We start from the raw sequence: 16,101 nt of genomic DNA, 5'->3' as shown, positions 1-16,101 counted from the left end.
CATCAAAGCTCTCCAGTGAGGGTCTGGCAATCTCCCTCTCTTTGGTCCTCAAAATAAAAGTGTAAGTCAAGTTCAACACTATTAATGGGTAATCTGTACTCACTTTCTCTGCCCTTAGGAAAACAGGCCGAGTTTTATTTGGGAAAGCCAGTGATGGTGTGTTTGATTTTAAACATACCAAGTGTTTGAAAACTCCCTCAGATAATGAAACCTCAAACAGTGTGGGAGATGTATCAGCAAAGTCCAAGAGTACTCATCTCACCCTGAGTAAATAAAGTAGAGAACAAAATGCCCTTTGTAGTGCACTGCGTACCCTGTATGTGTGCAGTGTCTGTGCCACTGCCCTCACTTTAATGCTCAGATGATCCCAAGGTGTTTAATCCATGTCACTTCAGCACATCACACTTGATTGCAGAATTTAAAGAAGACAAAGAATACTGTGAAATGTGACAGACACCTCTGGACCTCAACTTATTGTATAAAGATAGATGGGAAAAGCCTCCTAGATTTAACTCCTATGTGTCTTGAAACTAAAGCAATGAGATAACGATTATGTCTCGTGTTAAAGATGGACATTTCCGTCAGAGAGAAGTTGAGCAGCCCCAAAAATCTTTAGTTCCAAGGTTCAGCATGATCCTGAGAGCCTCTTAATATTTGCTGCCCCCTGTAGTTTGCTCTTGTAAAAATTTTATTTAAAAAAAAAAATCAAGAGAGCTATTTAAAACTTCAGTTGCTCTTCTAAATCCTAAGCACTTGTGGAATTTTATTCCCTATCTCTTTTCAGTCCGAATCCACAAATCAGAGTAATGACGTGGGGCAAGTCAGGGGAAGACTGCTATGAGCAGTCACGATTTCATTTAAGAGAATAAACTGGGGGACATGATTGCCTTTAAAACATGTAGATTGTATTATATGGAGAAAGCTGCTCAAATAAATCCGATTTTCTTTCAAAAGGCAAAGGAAGCATCTGTTTATTAAACTACTTTCTCAATTTCCCATTGCCTTCAGAATCGGTTGTGGGACATGATTGCCTTTGTCTCTAAGCACAATAGCTTCTAATAACATTATGCTTAAAATAATATGGTAGGAAAGTATACGCTCGTGGTTTGTTCATTTGCTGAAACTAATATAGATGGCAGAAATTTTACCCACGCTTAAAATAGCACATGGAACACTAGGAATTTAACACTGGCCCAGTGATGAATGAAATTTCATTATAAAGCATCACAATCTAATATCTAACTTTAGTAAAAAAAAAAAAAAAATTAGAACTAGTTATCACCATGCACAAATGCTAGGGGAAAAGTTAATAAAACTGTTTATTCTACAGTAGATTAATGAAGAGGCATAGATAATCCTAAAATAATGCCATCCCATAGTCTGTGTGACTTGAATAATTTTAGATTTAATTTCATGATTCAATTGGCCTGTGTATATATAACTCCCAGAAAGATTATGGAAAGTTACTATTAATTTGTACAGTGTTAAAGCTTCCCTCAGTACACAAAACACCTCCTTTAGTTCTTTAGAATCTATATTATAGATTCAGATTTTTTTCATCACAAATGGATCAAGAAATTCATACAGTTGACCCTTGAACAATGAGAGGATTGTGAGTGCTGACTCCCTTCCCATGCAGTTCAAAATCCATACATTGACTCCCCCAAAACTTAATTACTAATAGCCTACTGTTGACCAGAAGACTTACCAACAATACAAACAGTCAATTAATACTTATTTTGTATGGAATATGCATTATATACTGTATTTTACAATAAAGTAAATTACAGAAAAGAAAATGTTATTAAGAAAATCATAAAGAAGAGAAAATAGATCTATAGCACTGAAAATATTGATTTTTTAAAAACCCACATTTAAGTGGGCTTGTGCAGTTCTAACTCATGTTATTCAAGGGTCAACTATAATTTCAATCAAATTGGTAAAAGCAAAGGGACAGCTATGGTTGTTTTGAGATCAAAACATGTTAGCTCCAATTTTATGTAGTTAACTATAGAGAAATGCCACTTAAAAAATAAAGGAAAGGTTTTAAATAGAAGAAATTATAATATACATAAAATCCTGTTAAATGTATGATGATAAATCATATTTGCGGATAGTCATTTTTATTGTGAAACTTAATTTTGTTCTGAAATTCTGACACTATAATCGCATTATTTCACTTGGTTGAGGTAGAAACAGAGATCAAAATCCGCCAGTCAAGAACTGTTTGTTAAATGTTCTTGGGCTCCTTGCTGTGGAGAACATAAAGGAAGCATTTGACCTGGACACTCTTCTCAGGGTGCATGAAGACTGACTAACAGGTAAATGAGTGAAAAGACAATACGTATTTGAGATATTTACCAAAGAGAGGTACCTTTTTCTTAGAATGTTCATGAACATACAGTCTGAGCTTGGCTGGAATTTAACCTTTTGCACTCGGATGTCGAGATTAAAATTACTCTTTGAATGTATCAATAATTTGAAATATTAAAAAATCCAAATAAATAAGCTTGTATGAAAAGAAACTCCAGTTTTTTTACTCTACTGCCGCACTTTGTAAAATCTGGGGTATTTAAAAAATTAAATCCCGAGTAGAATAAAGGAATCGAGAAAAAGGCAAGCGAGTGCAAAGGGTTAAATGGGAGGAAAACATACAGACTGAAGGGATTGGAAAGGACTTCTGGGGTTTGAAATGTGAAGTAAAACTCTGAGATGAGCTGTCACATACCAATGTTGTCTGCTCTAAAAGCAGACACAGAAGACATACAAGCAGATTTGTAGCTGACACTGAAGATTTCTGATATTCCCCAAGGGGACCCTGATAAAGAGCTACACTGTTCTAGTAAAGCAACACAGATAGACACTTTTTGGTGAGGCACACCTCAAGGTGGACCCCAAACTCAGCATCTAGCTGTACAATGCTTCCATAGGTCCCTGATGAAAGGGCCTGGCCAAGAAGGAAGGAGTCGGCTACGGGAGCCTGGCAGACATTTTGGCACCTTCAGAGGGTGGACATGCACACTACTGGAGAGAATGCTGAGCTAGATGACAAAATATTTGATTCTATCCCTGTCACTTTCTTACTGTGTGAAGTTCAAGCTGGGCCCCAAACTTCTCTAGTCCTCAAATTCTTTATTTACCAATTAGGGATTAGTAACACCTCTTCTGTCTATATCATGCAACCATGGTCAAAAGCAAATGAGATAATGTAGGCAAAACACTGTCTAAACTGTAAAATGCTATATAAATTAAGCACTGATTGTGTTCAAGCTTGTGATCAACATCTATGACACTGTGTCTCTGATTAATTGGCTGAATCATGTCTGTCAAAAGCCCTCTCCCAATCTTTTCCATTAACCCACATCCATTTCTAACTTCCCTGCACTAACCCACTCTTTTCAGGAAGCTCTCTAACCTTATCCATTGTCACCCTTACTTCCCATGCCCTCTACTCTTATGCATGATCTCTACCACATTATTCATTTTAACTCATGTTCTCACCTACATAGGGATGTGTGCCTCTCAGTTGCATTATAAACTCCTGAAGGAAAGGGAGCTTGTTTTTACTTTTAAAATGACACCAGAACCCTCCTGTACTTGGAAGCAAAGAGTTAGGAATAGAGGGAAGTTGAGAGCCACCGAAGGTTCAGAGAGAGTGACAGAGGAAATCCTAAGTGAAGACTGACCCCCATCACAGGTATCCTGGCAGTTCTAGCTCTTTTCTTGACAATAATTTGAATTATTTATTTTTAAAAAATAATTATTAAATTATTAATTATTTAAAATGAAGATGGCAATTTAGATCTCCATTATGCATGGCATGTGCTGAGTTGAATAACTGGAAAACAATCAAGTTAATAAATGTTACATTACACTGTACACGTATAGAATGGTATTCCAAAAAAAAAAAAAAATGGATGAGGTTGGGTAAGCTTACATTTTCCACACCAAATAAACTAATTGAATTTCTAATCCATATGACTTGGGTAAGGATAAAATCTTGATGGATTTTTTTTTTCAATTCTCAGAAACAGCCAGCTTACCTTTTCCCCCACTGATGACATATATTATCCAATTATTGATAACCGTGGCATCATGATGCAGGATGCAGAACATCCCGCATAGTAGCTAGACAAGCTATCTGTGAAGGGCCACTGGAAGTGGAGAAATAATGTGCCATATTTTACTATTTAATAAGATACATTCGTTTTATATATAAGAAGACTACCTTTTCATGTTTCAATCGCTCATTGAAAAAAGCAAAATATAACTCAGAAGAAAAATTGGCAATAATGCAACACAAATAGGGTGCTTAATTTCACTTCATAGAAATTCATTGTTTTGAATTATCTGCATCAGTGATCCACCCATCAAATGTCTCCCTCCATAAACTCCTATATCAAAACATTTTTCCCCCTCTCTCTCTTTAAAGCTGCTGCCTTCTGGTACAGAGCTAATGGAGACGTAGGTAAGATGAAAAGATTACTAGTATATATCTGCTGAGCGGGGTTTATAAAATCATCTAGCATATACTTAAAAGAGGTCGAATCCAGGAGCACCACAATTATCACTCTGAACCTGGGTCTATAACACTTTAAAACTAAAGGTAGCAGGCCCTCTTGAACGAAAGCAAGTTGAACGTAGACTGACTCTGGGTTTCTGTAATTTCGAAATCGACAGTCCTCTCACACTTGAACTCAAGCAGTCACTCAATTCAAGACAATGGGATTGAGTTTCCGAAGTTTGGCTGTTGTTGTTGTTTAAATGGAGATCAGCACACACACACACACACACACCACCACCCACCCCGCATCCCCCCCCCACCTCTGACTGTGGAGAGACAGGAACAGCGGCTGACACTGGGATGGTGGCATTAAGGTCTCAATGCAGAAATTTGCTGGGAAAGTGCTTTCTTTGCAGAACAGATTGTTTCCATTTCTGCTCTCCCCATCCTGCAAGTGGTGGCTGTTTCATGGCCAGAAGCAGTTGTGGGGAGGCTGTTGAGGGTGGTTTAAAGGAAACAGCCTGTGTTTAGACTGGAGTAGAGGCTTGGAACCCACAAAAGTGAGCATTTCTCCTTTCACTAGCATTTGCGATGTGTCACCGTGGGGGTTGAGAAATCTCGCCCAGATGCTAGTGTGTGCATGTTTTAGGTGTCCTTGTGGGTGAGGACTTGGCAGGCGGCATGGTGCCTTAGACAGTCAAATGGGAGAAGTTCGTCCCGTTAAAGTCTAGACATTTAAAGAGCAATAAGTGTTTGTTAAAGTTTTTAGGATGGGAGCAAACAGAGGATTTGGAAACATGAATCTTCCTGAAAAAAAAAAACAAATCCAAATTATTCCAAGTGCACTTGGACATGCCTTTCTTTTTGGGTGTATTTTTGTTATTTTTTGAAATATTTTACCAAGATCTTTGGGGAATGTAGGCATGGATAAAAACATTACTAACCATGGTGGTGTACTGTTCTACTCACCAATTGTTGGTCATCTCTAACACAGAGAGTGGACTTATGTGACAGTACTAGTCAAGTCATTTGTTCAGAATGTCATTTGAGTAAAATAATTAGGTTCAAGGAAATTGTTATGGAGGGGTCCATCTTTAGTAGCTAATAAAGACATATCACTGTTAATGCATCAAGAATGTTTTCTTAAAGGTAGCAACAGGTTATCATTAAAATGTGCACAAGAGCCTGGCTGGTGTGGCTCAGTTGGTTGAGCATTGTCCCACGCACCAGGAGGTCGCCAGTTTGATGCCCAGTCAGGGCACATGACCGCATTGTGGGCTCCATCCGCAGAAGGGGGCATGTAGGAAGCAGCCCATGATGTCTCTCCCTCATGGATGTTTCTCTCTCTCTCTCTACCTCTCCCTTCCCCTCTCTGAAATCAATTTTAAAAAGTGTGCACAAGAATAGACATGTGGACTTTTAAAGAATATAGCAGCAAAACAAAATATTTTTTAGATTTTGCTTAGGATTTTAAGATTCCTAATTGCTCAACCGAAAACAGTGTAATAATTTTAAAAGCACGTGTAATAATTTTAAAAGTAATAAAAACAAACACAAACTTCATGTTGTAAACTGAGGGGTTCACACTATTTATTTTGAGTGATGCTATTATTAATTTTAAAATAATGAGCCTTCATTTCGGACTACTGTTTGGCCAGAGTTTGACCCTGAAATGTGATGTTGAATTGATTTTCAATTGTGATTATACTGATGTACTACAATCGGTTGGGGATGGCCATGATGTTGTGGTGACAATAGCATAATATGAGTGCTCCAAGGCCTTTCTGTGGAGTTTTCAACATGCAGAGAAAAGACAGTCATGTTTGTAAGTAATAAACCAAATTAGCACTGAATACAAATTAAATATGGGGGAACATAGTCCCAAAGAACCCATCACTGAATAGGGTTGCAGTTATAAAACAAATGCTTGGTTTAGCATAAGATTTCAGCAAAGCTGTTTAGAGACCATATTGATTTAACTTCTATTTCTGCCTATGAAAGCTGAAACTGGCGGCTTTATATAGTTCATTTCAACTCCGACTTTTATATTTTCTGAAATGAAAAAATGTCCTGCTGACATAAGTACAGGTAAGTGACAATTAATAGTGTTGACATCAGCAGGTGCTACAGATTGGAAAAGGGTATACAGAAGAAAGGAGGAAAAGGACAACACCAGGAGGCATGCAAGTGGGGAATCAGAACAGATCCTGGAAGGGGCAAAGATCTAGGAACAAGAGTGTTTCAGCGGTCTTGATGGCTTCGTTGAAAGTCAATAGCTTTGCACATGTCCCAGTGAGAAAGCCACGTACACCGTGACACAAAGCCAACATTTGTACTTTCTGAATCCATCTGATTGTCTCCGGTGGATAAAAACTTGAGCTCAGATAGACACCTAAACTGGCTGGGAAAAGTTTCAGAAAAGAGAGAAACAAACGAGTAGCTCAGAAAAGAGAGAAATAAGTTGATAGCAAAGATCCCTTTCCCCAGTGATGACAGTGGAAAGGGCGCTACTCATAAATATTAATAATCATGGTAAGAACAGTGATCATTTGTAGAGCACTGTTAATTTTGCACATTTGTTCTACGTCTATTGATTCACAACAGCAGCATGAGGCAAGTAGGGCAACAATTCTTTTCACTTGACAGATGAAAAACAAATAGAAAATGCTTCATGAAATTGGAGTAACGTGTCCAGGCTCCCAGGGGTAAAAACTATAGTGGCAGAGTTGCGGCCAGAACTCAGGTGTCCTGATTCCCAGCACTCAGCTCTTTCCCTTACTTCTCTGACCACGCCTGAGCAACAGGCCACACTAATGTAACTTAACTCAGAAAATAAATTACTTAAAACTGCTTTGGCCAAAACCAACATCTCCCAGTAATTCACCCAAATGACTAGCACAAAGGGAAAGAGGAGAGGCACCGGCCTTTTAGAAAACATGGAGTTGTTCCTTTGGTCACATACATGCGAATCTACAAGAAAGGTGATATTGTAGACACCAAGGGAATGGGCACTGTTCAAAAAGGAATGCCCATCAAATGTTCCCATGGCAAAACTTTAAGAGTCTACGATGTCACCCAGCATGTGGTGGGCATTGTTGTGAATAAGCAAGTTAAGGGCAATAGTCTTGCCAAGAGAATTAATGTACATATTGAGCATAGTAAGCACTCTAAGAGCTGAGATGGCTTCCTGAAACATGTGAAGGAAAATGATCAGAAAAAGAAGGAAGCCAAAGACAAAGGTGTCTGGGTTCAATGATACGTCAGCCTGCTCTGCCCTGAGAAGCACTCTTTGTGAGAACCAATGGGAAGGAGCCTGAGCTGCTGGAAGCCATTCCCTATGAATTCATGGCAGGATAAGTGTAAAAAAAAAGGAGTGGTGTCTTTTCCCCAAAAAAATATTTAAAGAAAAAACAAAATACATATTTTGTAACTGGATTATATTATTCACTAGAGGCCCAGTGCACAAAATTTATGCACTTGGGGGGGGGGAGGGTGTCCCTCAGCCCAGCCTGTGCCCTCTCACAGTCCAGGAGCCCTTGGGGGATGTCCGCCTAAGCTGGCACTCAGACATCCATCTTGCAGTCCGGAGCTCTTGCAGTCCAGGACCCCTCACTTCTTACTGCCCTCGTGCCACAGAGCGGGGAGAGGCTCCCACCACCACAGCTGCGCTCACCAGCCATAAGCCCGGCTTCTGGCTGAGCGGCGCTCCCCCTATGGGAGCGCACTGACCATTAGGGGGCAGCTTCTGCGTTGAGCGTCTGCCCCCTGGTGGTCAGTGCATGTCATAGCGACTGGCCATTCTGCCATTCGGTCAATTTGCATATTAGCCTTTTATTTTATAGGATTGTTTCAGGTCAGCACATTCTCATTCTAGATCTCCTTGGTCTCCTTGTTCTGACTTTATCGTTCCCTTTTGTTCTCTATTAAAAATAGTCATACTGCGCCCTAACCGGTTTGGCTCAGTGGATCGATCATCCGCCCGCTGACTGAAGAAGGCTTCCGGGTTCGATTCCAGTCAAGGGCATGTACCTTGGTTGCGGGCTCAATCCCCAATAGAGGGCGTGCAGGAGGCAGCTGATCAATGTTTCTCTCTCATCGATGTTTCTCTCTATCCCTCTCCCTTCCTCTCTGTAAAAATCAATAAAATATATTTTAAAAAATAGCCAAACTGCTGATTTTCATATGTGTAAAAGATAAGGAAATCCTTCCCTGAAATTAGAGACAATGACAGGCACAAATATTCTGAGTAAGTCTATAAAATTCGCTGAATCTCAATTTTCTTATCTATAAAAAGAGGAATTCAGATTTATTTTAAAAAATATTTTTATATTGATTTCAGAGAGGAAGAGAGAGGGAAAGAGAGATAGAAACAACAATGGTGAGAGAGAATAATTGATAGGCTGCCTCCTGCACACTCCCTACTGGAGATCGAGCCTGCAACCTGGGCATGTGCCCTGACTGGGAATTGAACCATGACCTCCTGGTTCATAGGTGGATGCTCAACCACTGAGCCATGCTGGCTGGGTGAGGGATTCAGACTTAATGTTTCTTTATACTTTCTTTCCATTCAGTTGTTAGTTAATTAATATATTATTATTCCTATCTATGATATATTTATTCATGTTACATATTAATTTTAATATAATTTAACCTTCCACCTGAGTTTCTGGGCTTATGTTTGTGGTATTGCCATGTGCTTGCTTTTCAAAGTGGGGGTGGTGGACCAGCAACTTCACTGTAATTTGGGAGACAGTTACTAATTCAGAGTCTCACACTGTAATCCAGATCTATTAAACATAATATGCATTTTTAACAAGATGCTTGATGATCTGTATGTACTTTAATGTTTGAGAAATGTTGCCATAGATCACAAACTTTTAGGGAAAAGGAGAAATAAGACTTTGTGAATCTGTCTATATGACACCTAGCATATGGTGATTTAGAGACTCATTTGAAGTCAAGTAATAGTAATGAAGAGGTTAGATTTTTTATTTTTAAAGATTAATTACTGAAGGCTTCACAAGTGTTAAGGTAGTAATGAAAAATGTATAAATCAAAACTGAGGATCAGTCCTTATCTTGTCCTTATCTTCTTTGATAAGGAGAAGTCAAAGAGTGACTAGTCTCACCAAGTTCAGGATCTAGACCCATTATAGAATTTGCCTAAGTTAGTAAGTGCGTTAGGAGCCTGTCTGACTCTAAAACCTAGTTACATTCTATTAGTCTGGGCAAGTGACTTGTAGAGAAAGGTAACTTCAGAAATATAAACAAGGAAAGGTCCACGATTGCTAGAAAAAGCATGGAGCCAACATTTAGTTATTCATCATCTTATTAGTCTTCCTTTCAAGTATTATCTGTCATTTAATGAATATTTTTCCAAGTTACACATCTTCCCAAAGAGGGTATTATATTTTAACTATATTAATCACTTTTCAGAGTTTTCAAATCAGTAGGTTTGAAAAAATTCCTAACAACAGAAAGGATGAATGTTGGAGTGTAAGTAATAGCTCTAACATTAAGTATCCCCAAACATTGCAGAATATGTTGTAAACCTTTCAAAAATAAAAACAGATAAAAAATATTTCAATGCTACATGTTAATGAATTATAGTAAGGAACGATTTTCTTTGAATCTTAGCTTTCTTATCAGTAAAACTAGCTGAAACTTTTGTGATTTTCTACCTTAAAATTTTTTTTGTGTGAAACTTGATTGTTTTTCAAATACTGCTCTGTAAAGCAATATGCCACAAGTGAATTGGGTAAAGTTCATGGTAATAATAGTTGACCTAAATCTTGTTTTATGTTTCAATTATTTATGTATTTCTAGCTCTCCTATTTACAAAAAATAAATGATTCAAAGAAGTTTACTGCAGTACAATTTTAAAGCAACAAGCCTAAACTTGCTTATATGTGTATTATTGATTTTCCTCCAACTTTTTTATTTTGAAGAAATGTCAAGGCTATACAAAAGTTGCAAGAATACGACAATGGACACTCATAGTCCCTTTATCAATTGTGAGTATTTTGCCACATTGGCTTTATTGCTCCTTCTTTCCGTTTTTGTGGATCATTTGTAAATTAGTTGCAGTCATCATGGTACTTCGCCCTTAAATAATTCAGTATGTCTATCCTAAGAACTAGGACATTCTTTCTATAACCAAAGTAAAGTTACAAAACTCAGGAAATCTAACATTGATATCACAGTATTATGTAATACATACCTACATTTAAATTTCCAATTTTATAGCTGCATATTTTTCAATATAGGATCCAATGAAAGGTCACACATTACATTTAGTTGCAATTTTATTTGCAAAAAAAGGAGACAAATAATCATGTATTACTGTGATCTTTTGACATGTTCCTGAAAGAACAAATGTACTTACAGTGAAACTTCCATACTGATTGTACACTTACAGTGAGTATTTTCATAAAATTGAGGTAAAAATCAACTCAACTAAAAAAAAAAAATTTCCTGGTAGATAAATATACACCACATGTCCCCACTGAAATGAGCATGTATGGACATTTTTGGTGTGCATACAACTAAAACTGGCTGAGGACACAAACTTGAAACTTGACAAGATTGTAAGACAATAAGGCCAGAATTAGAAGAAAAACTCTTCATGATTTAAATGGCATGAAAGATTAGATTTATGAGTAGGGAAAAATGAAATTGAACATTGTCTGTCTGTAAGGTCATCCTTTATCAGTCATTTCCTCTATATGGGTGGCCGAAAGTGAGGATGAAGTTAAAAGCCTTAACGTTACATGCAAACCAATCCAGTGTTTATGATTAACGCAAACCCAGCAGTTCCAAGGTAAAGGTTTGTGTGGTGATTTAAATTTGGCCGTGGTTTGCATCTCTGTACCTGTTTTCATAGATGTGCATGAACTTGACCTTTTCCTCAGCCTTCCTCCCCGGGCACTCTCGGGTTGCCCTTAAAGGTGTTATTTTTTCCGTGTATATTATGGCACTCCAGACATGCTGAATTTCCTTTGGATGTGTAAAGAGGATGGGGGACTAGAGCACACTTCGGAGAATAAGTTCCCTTTCTCCTTCCTGGCTGGCCCAGGATAATCTGTCTTGACACAGGATATTGCCCGTACCCTGCAGGTGGACTGCCCAATAAACTTATTCACAATGACCCTGAAGAAACAGGGGAAGTCTGTGTTGCTAATTTGTACCACATATTACCCAATGCAAAAACAATTATTAATCTAGCTCGGCTTCATTCGAAATGCCAAAGTTTAAGTTTTCCAAGATCAGTTTTAAGCACGCATAGTTTAGGTTTATTTGTGTAGATAAATCTGTAGTTCTGAAGTTCAGAGAGACACATGGCAAACTTGTTTTAAAGGCAACAAATGCAACATGAATATCACACATCCCATATTTTTAAGGACCCACATCCTAAGTTTGGTAATTTCCCTCACCAGATGATGGCTTTTCAACCTTTAACATGCTGTTGAACTAACATCTTTTATTTTCTCCTTACAATTCTGGCTTCTAGAAGTTTAAAAGTTGGAATGGTAAAAGAATCAGCACTCTTTTTCTTTTGGCCCTTGGAGCAAAGTAACTCTATCTTGTCACACAATTCTTCTGCAATTCATTAGGATGAACTAAGAACAGAACCCACTGAAGACAGACAATGGCTCTATCATTTTCTAGCAGTGTAATGTTAGGGAAGATACTGTGTCTTGACTTATCTCACTTTTTTCATCTGTAAAATGAGAATAAATTATCTACTACACACGATGATCAAAAAGTAAATGAGCACAGCTCGTGTGGCTCAGTGGCTGAGCATGGACCCATGAACCAAGAGGTCACTAGTTCAATTCCTGGTCAGGGCACATGCTGGGTTGCAGGCTTGATCCCCAATAGGGGGTGTGTAGGAGGCAGCAGATCAATGATTCTCTCTTGTTGTTTCTGTCCCTCTCTCACTCTCCCTTCCTCTCTCTCCAAATCAATAAAAACATTTTTAATAAATGAGATAACACTATGCTATGACACACCAACTGAAAATTACTGACCAAAACATGATAGAAATTATTATTTATCATTATTACATGGTTTTCCTCACCACTGGATTACATTATAAGAAACATATAAAAGTTAGTCAAGACACCATTACTATTCTGACTGAATAATAGGAACAATCCTTTTTTAAAATAAAATGGGATATGTGGGTACTAAAGGGGTTAGTAAATCATCTCCCCAAGAAACAACTATAAAATTGGATGAAAATGTAAAAATTAACAAATTGAGAATCAATTATTCATGAACAGTGCTGAACTTCAGGTAAGAACAATGGGAATCTGCCTTGGGGTTAAGGCCTGAGGTTCTTACCATTCTACCTGTTTCCCCCTATACCCTCACAGCTTGGTTAGAATGATGTCTCCACTACAGCATAGCTGTCTGTTAAGATCAGGAGGAGAAGAGGGGGTAGGAGAAAAAGAGGAGAAGGAAAAGAGGTGAAGGGAACAAGAGAAGAGAATTTTGACACTTACCTTGAACTATACACACATAAAAAAAACAACTCAAAAGAGATCATAGACCTAAATGCAAGAGCTAAAACTATAATACTTCTAGGAGGAAATATAACAGAAAAGTCTCTGTGACCACAGATTAGGTTAAAACATTTTATATATGACACCAAAAGCATAATCCATAAAGGAAAAAAAACCCAGTAAGTTGAACTTTATCAAAATGTAAACCTTTTCTCTCCAAAGTGCCATTAAGAAAATGAAAAAAGGGACCACAGACTGGGAGAATGATAGAAGGTATTTGCAAATTATATTTCTGATAAAGAACTCATAATAAAGAAAAGACAACTCAATTAAAAACTGAGCAGAAGACCAGCAGACATTTCACAAAGAAGATATATGAATGCATAATTTAAAGAAAGATGTTCAGTGTCATTAGTCATTAGAGACATGGAAATTAAAACTACAAGATACTATGATAGCCCCATTAGAATGGCTGTAATAAACAAGAAAGACAATAGCAAGTGTTAATGAGGATGTGGAGGAAGTGGAACTCTCTACATTACTAGTGGGGATGAAAATGGTACAGCAACTTTGTAAAGCATTTGGGCGATTGTGTACAAAGTTAAATATAGGTTTGTCAGATGACAGGAATGTCATTCCTAGGTGTCTACTTTAGAGAAATGAGAGCATCTTCCCATACAAATATGTGTGTGCAAATGTTCATAGAAGCATGATTCTTAGTAGAAGAAACTGGGGACAATCCAAATGTCCATCAACTAGTGAACAGAGAAACGATATTGGGTATATTCATAGAATTCAATCCTTTTCATCAACAAAAAGGAACTAATTCTTGATAAACTCTACAATGTGGATGAATTTCAGAAACATTACTCAAAGTGAAAGAAGCCAGGCACTGACACAAAGGACCAAATATTTTATGATTCAATTTATGTGAACTCTCCTGCAAGGGCAAATCGAGACAGAAAGCAGCTCAGTGGTTGTCTGGGATCAGAACGGAAATGGGAATTAACTGAAAACAGGAACATTTGGAGTGATGGAAATATTCGAAAACCTGATTGTAGTGATGGATACAAAACTATAACTTTATGAAAAAATACTGAATTGTAAACTTTCTGTGGATGAATTATGTGGTATGAAATTTATACCTCAATTAGGCTATTAAAAATGAGAAAAAAACTCCACTAAAATCAAGAAAATGAATTACTTCAGGAAATGTACAATTTCTTAATAAATATATTCATTGTTTAGTTAAGCTAAATAGAATGAGAATTAAATGTGGGACCAGATTTAAATCTTGGCTCAATACATTTCTATAGAAATCTGATCTAGTTACTGTGGTTAAAGCTCAATTTCCTACTTTGTAAAATCAGAGATGTTGATGCCTATATTCCCACTTGAAATCACTGTTGCATAGCTCAAATGAGATATGAAAGTGCCTTGTAAACCGTAAAACTCTGCTCAAATGTTAATTATAATGATGATATGTCACCTGTTAAATAACCATTTTTAATCATCTGTTTTGTTCTTTAGCTTAAAGCCTTTGTGGTCTTATGCCCTGCCATTTTGAGAAGCTCAAGAATATCACCTTTGTAATGTACTTTCCCCTCCTTCCAAATAAATATTGCAGAATTTGCTTTAAAGAATACAAACAGCCTTGGCTGGTATGGCTCAGCTGGTTGGAATGTCCTCCATGCTCTGAAGGGTTGAAGGTTTGATTATGGTCAGGACACATACCCAGGTTGCAGGTTTGATCCCCAGTGGGGACACATACAGAGGCAATGGATAGATGTTTCTCTTTCACATCTATGTTTCTCTCTCTCTCCCTCTCCCTTCTTCTCTCTCTAAAATCAATAAACACATATCCTTGGGTGAGGATTAAAATTAAAAAAAAATATACAAAACTTTATGAATATGAATTGATCATTCTGCAGCACATGTAGTATAAACTTTATCAGGTAAATGGTTGCAAGTAATTGGAAAAGGGATAAAATGGAAAATACCATGTGTATTCCATAGATATTTGTAAGATAAAATATGAGTGCTTCTTGCCTTTGAAGTTACTGCTATTCTTAGAATCCACCCTTGTAAGACATATTTCTGAAGGCATCCCTCTGGTAGATGTTCACAAATACATCAAAGGTAAAAAAAAAAAAATTAAAAAGTATGTTGCAACATCAGTCTGTTTTTATCAAGCCTTGAAAATCAAGCAAAGTATATTATTTACACATGAGAGGTTCTATTCTGAGTCCGCATACATCTGGCATAGCTCATATTTTTTCTTAATTTAAAATAAGTGTTATAATGAGAGCCTTCCATTTAATTGCTCTATATTGGAAAGCTTCTGCCCCAAATTTAGGAATATGTTTAGCAAGAATGAGATTCTCATTAAAGTGTACTCTCCCTGCCCCATCCTCATCCTCTCCCTTTCATTTCCCTGTTTCCTGAAAGAAGAATGACTAGGAACAGGGAAGGAATAATGTTCTGCAGCTAAAAGTATGCTTATTGGTACCGATGAAGAGGGGAGGCCGAAGTCACTGAGGCATCATGGGTATGACCAGCTTTGGAGTTAGAGAGAAATGGTTTAAATCCTGGCCATTCTAAGTATTACCTGTTCATGTATTCATTCATTCAGCAGACTTTTATTAAGTATCTACCTCATGTCAGCATTGTGCTAACTCCTGTCAATGCAATGATAACTAAAAAAAAAAAAAAAAAAAATGTTGCCTTTCTCGGGTAGAGGTCAGTTTAGTTAGGGACTAACATGTTAACTGTATAATCAGACTAACGAATATGGACTACAACTAACAGGAAGTGCTCTGCACAAAAGGAACATGATGCATGCAGGGACACCCAACCAGAGTGGATCATTTTTTAGTCCCTCTCTCTTCTATTGGATAAATCTACTTTCAAAATTATTAATGATAAATAATTTTGGCAATTCTGTAAAACGTTAAATATAGACTTATCAGATGGCAGGAATGTCATTCCTAGGTGTCTATCTAGGACTTGAAGATAGTACCCAAATTAAAGAAAATACTTGGTGTGAACAAAAATTTGTCCTTTCTAAACAAAAATATTATTTTGCCATTTG

At 37.3% G+C, this 16,101-nt stretch overlaps 1 pseudogene; it reads left to right on the top strand.

Moving 5' to 3' along the window:
* The first annotated feature begins 7,389 nt into the window (after positions 1 to 7,389).
* On the top strand, positions 7,390 to 7,861 carry LOC129151745 (60S ribosomal protein L21-like; annotated as a pseudogene).
* The last annotated feature ends 8,240 nt before the right edge of the window (positions 7,862 to 16,101 follow it).

Source organism: Eptesicus fuscus, chromosome 15 (genome assembly GCF_027574615.1).
Source record: "Eptesicus fuscus isolate TK198812 chromosome 15, DD_ASM_mEF_20220401, whole genome shotgun sequence".
In the NCBI taxonomy this organism is placed as follows: domain Eukaryota; kingdom Metazoa; phylum Chordata; class Mammalia; order Chiroptera; family Vespertilionidae; genus Eptesicus; species Eptesicus fuscus.
This window is presented reverse-complemented; position numbering and strand designations above follow the sequence as displayed.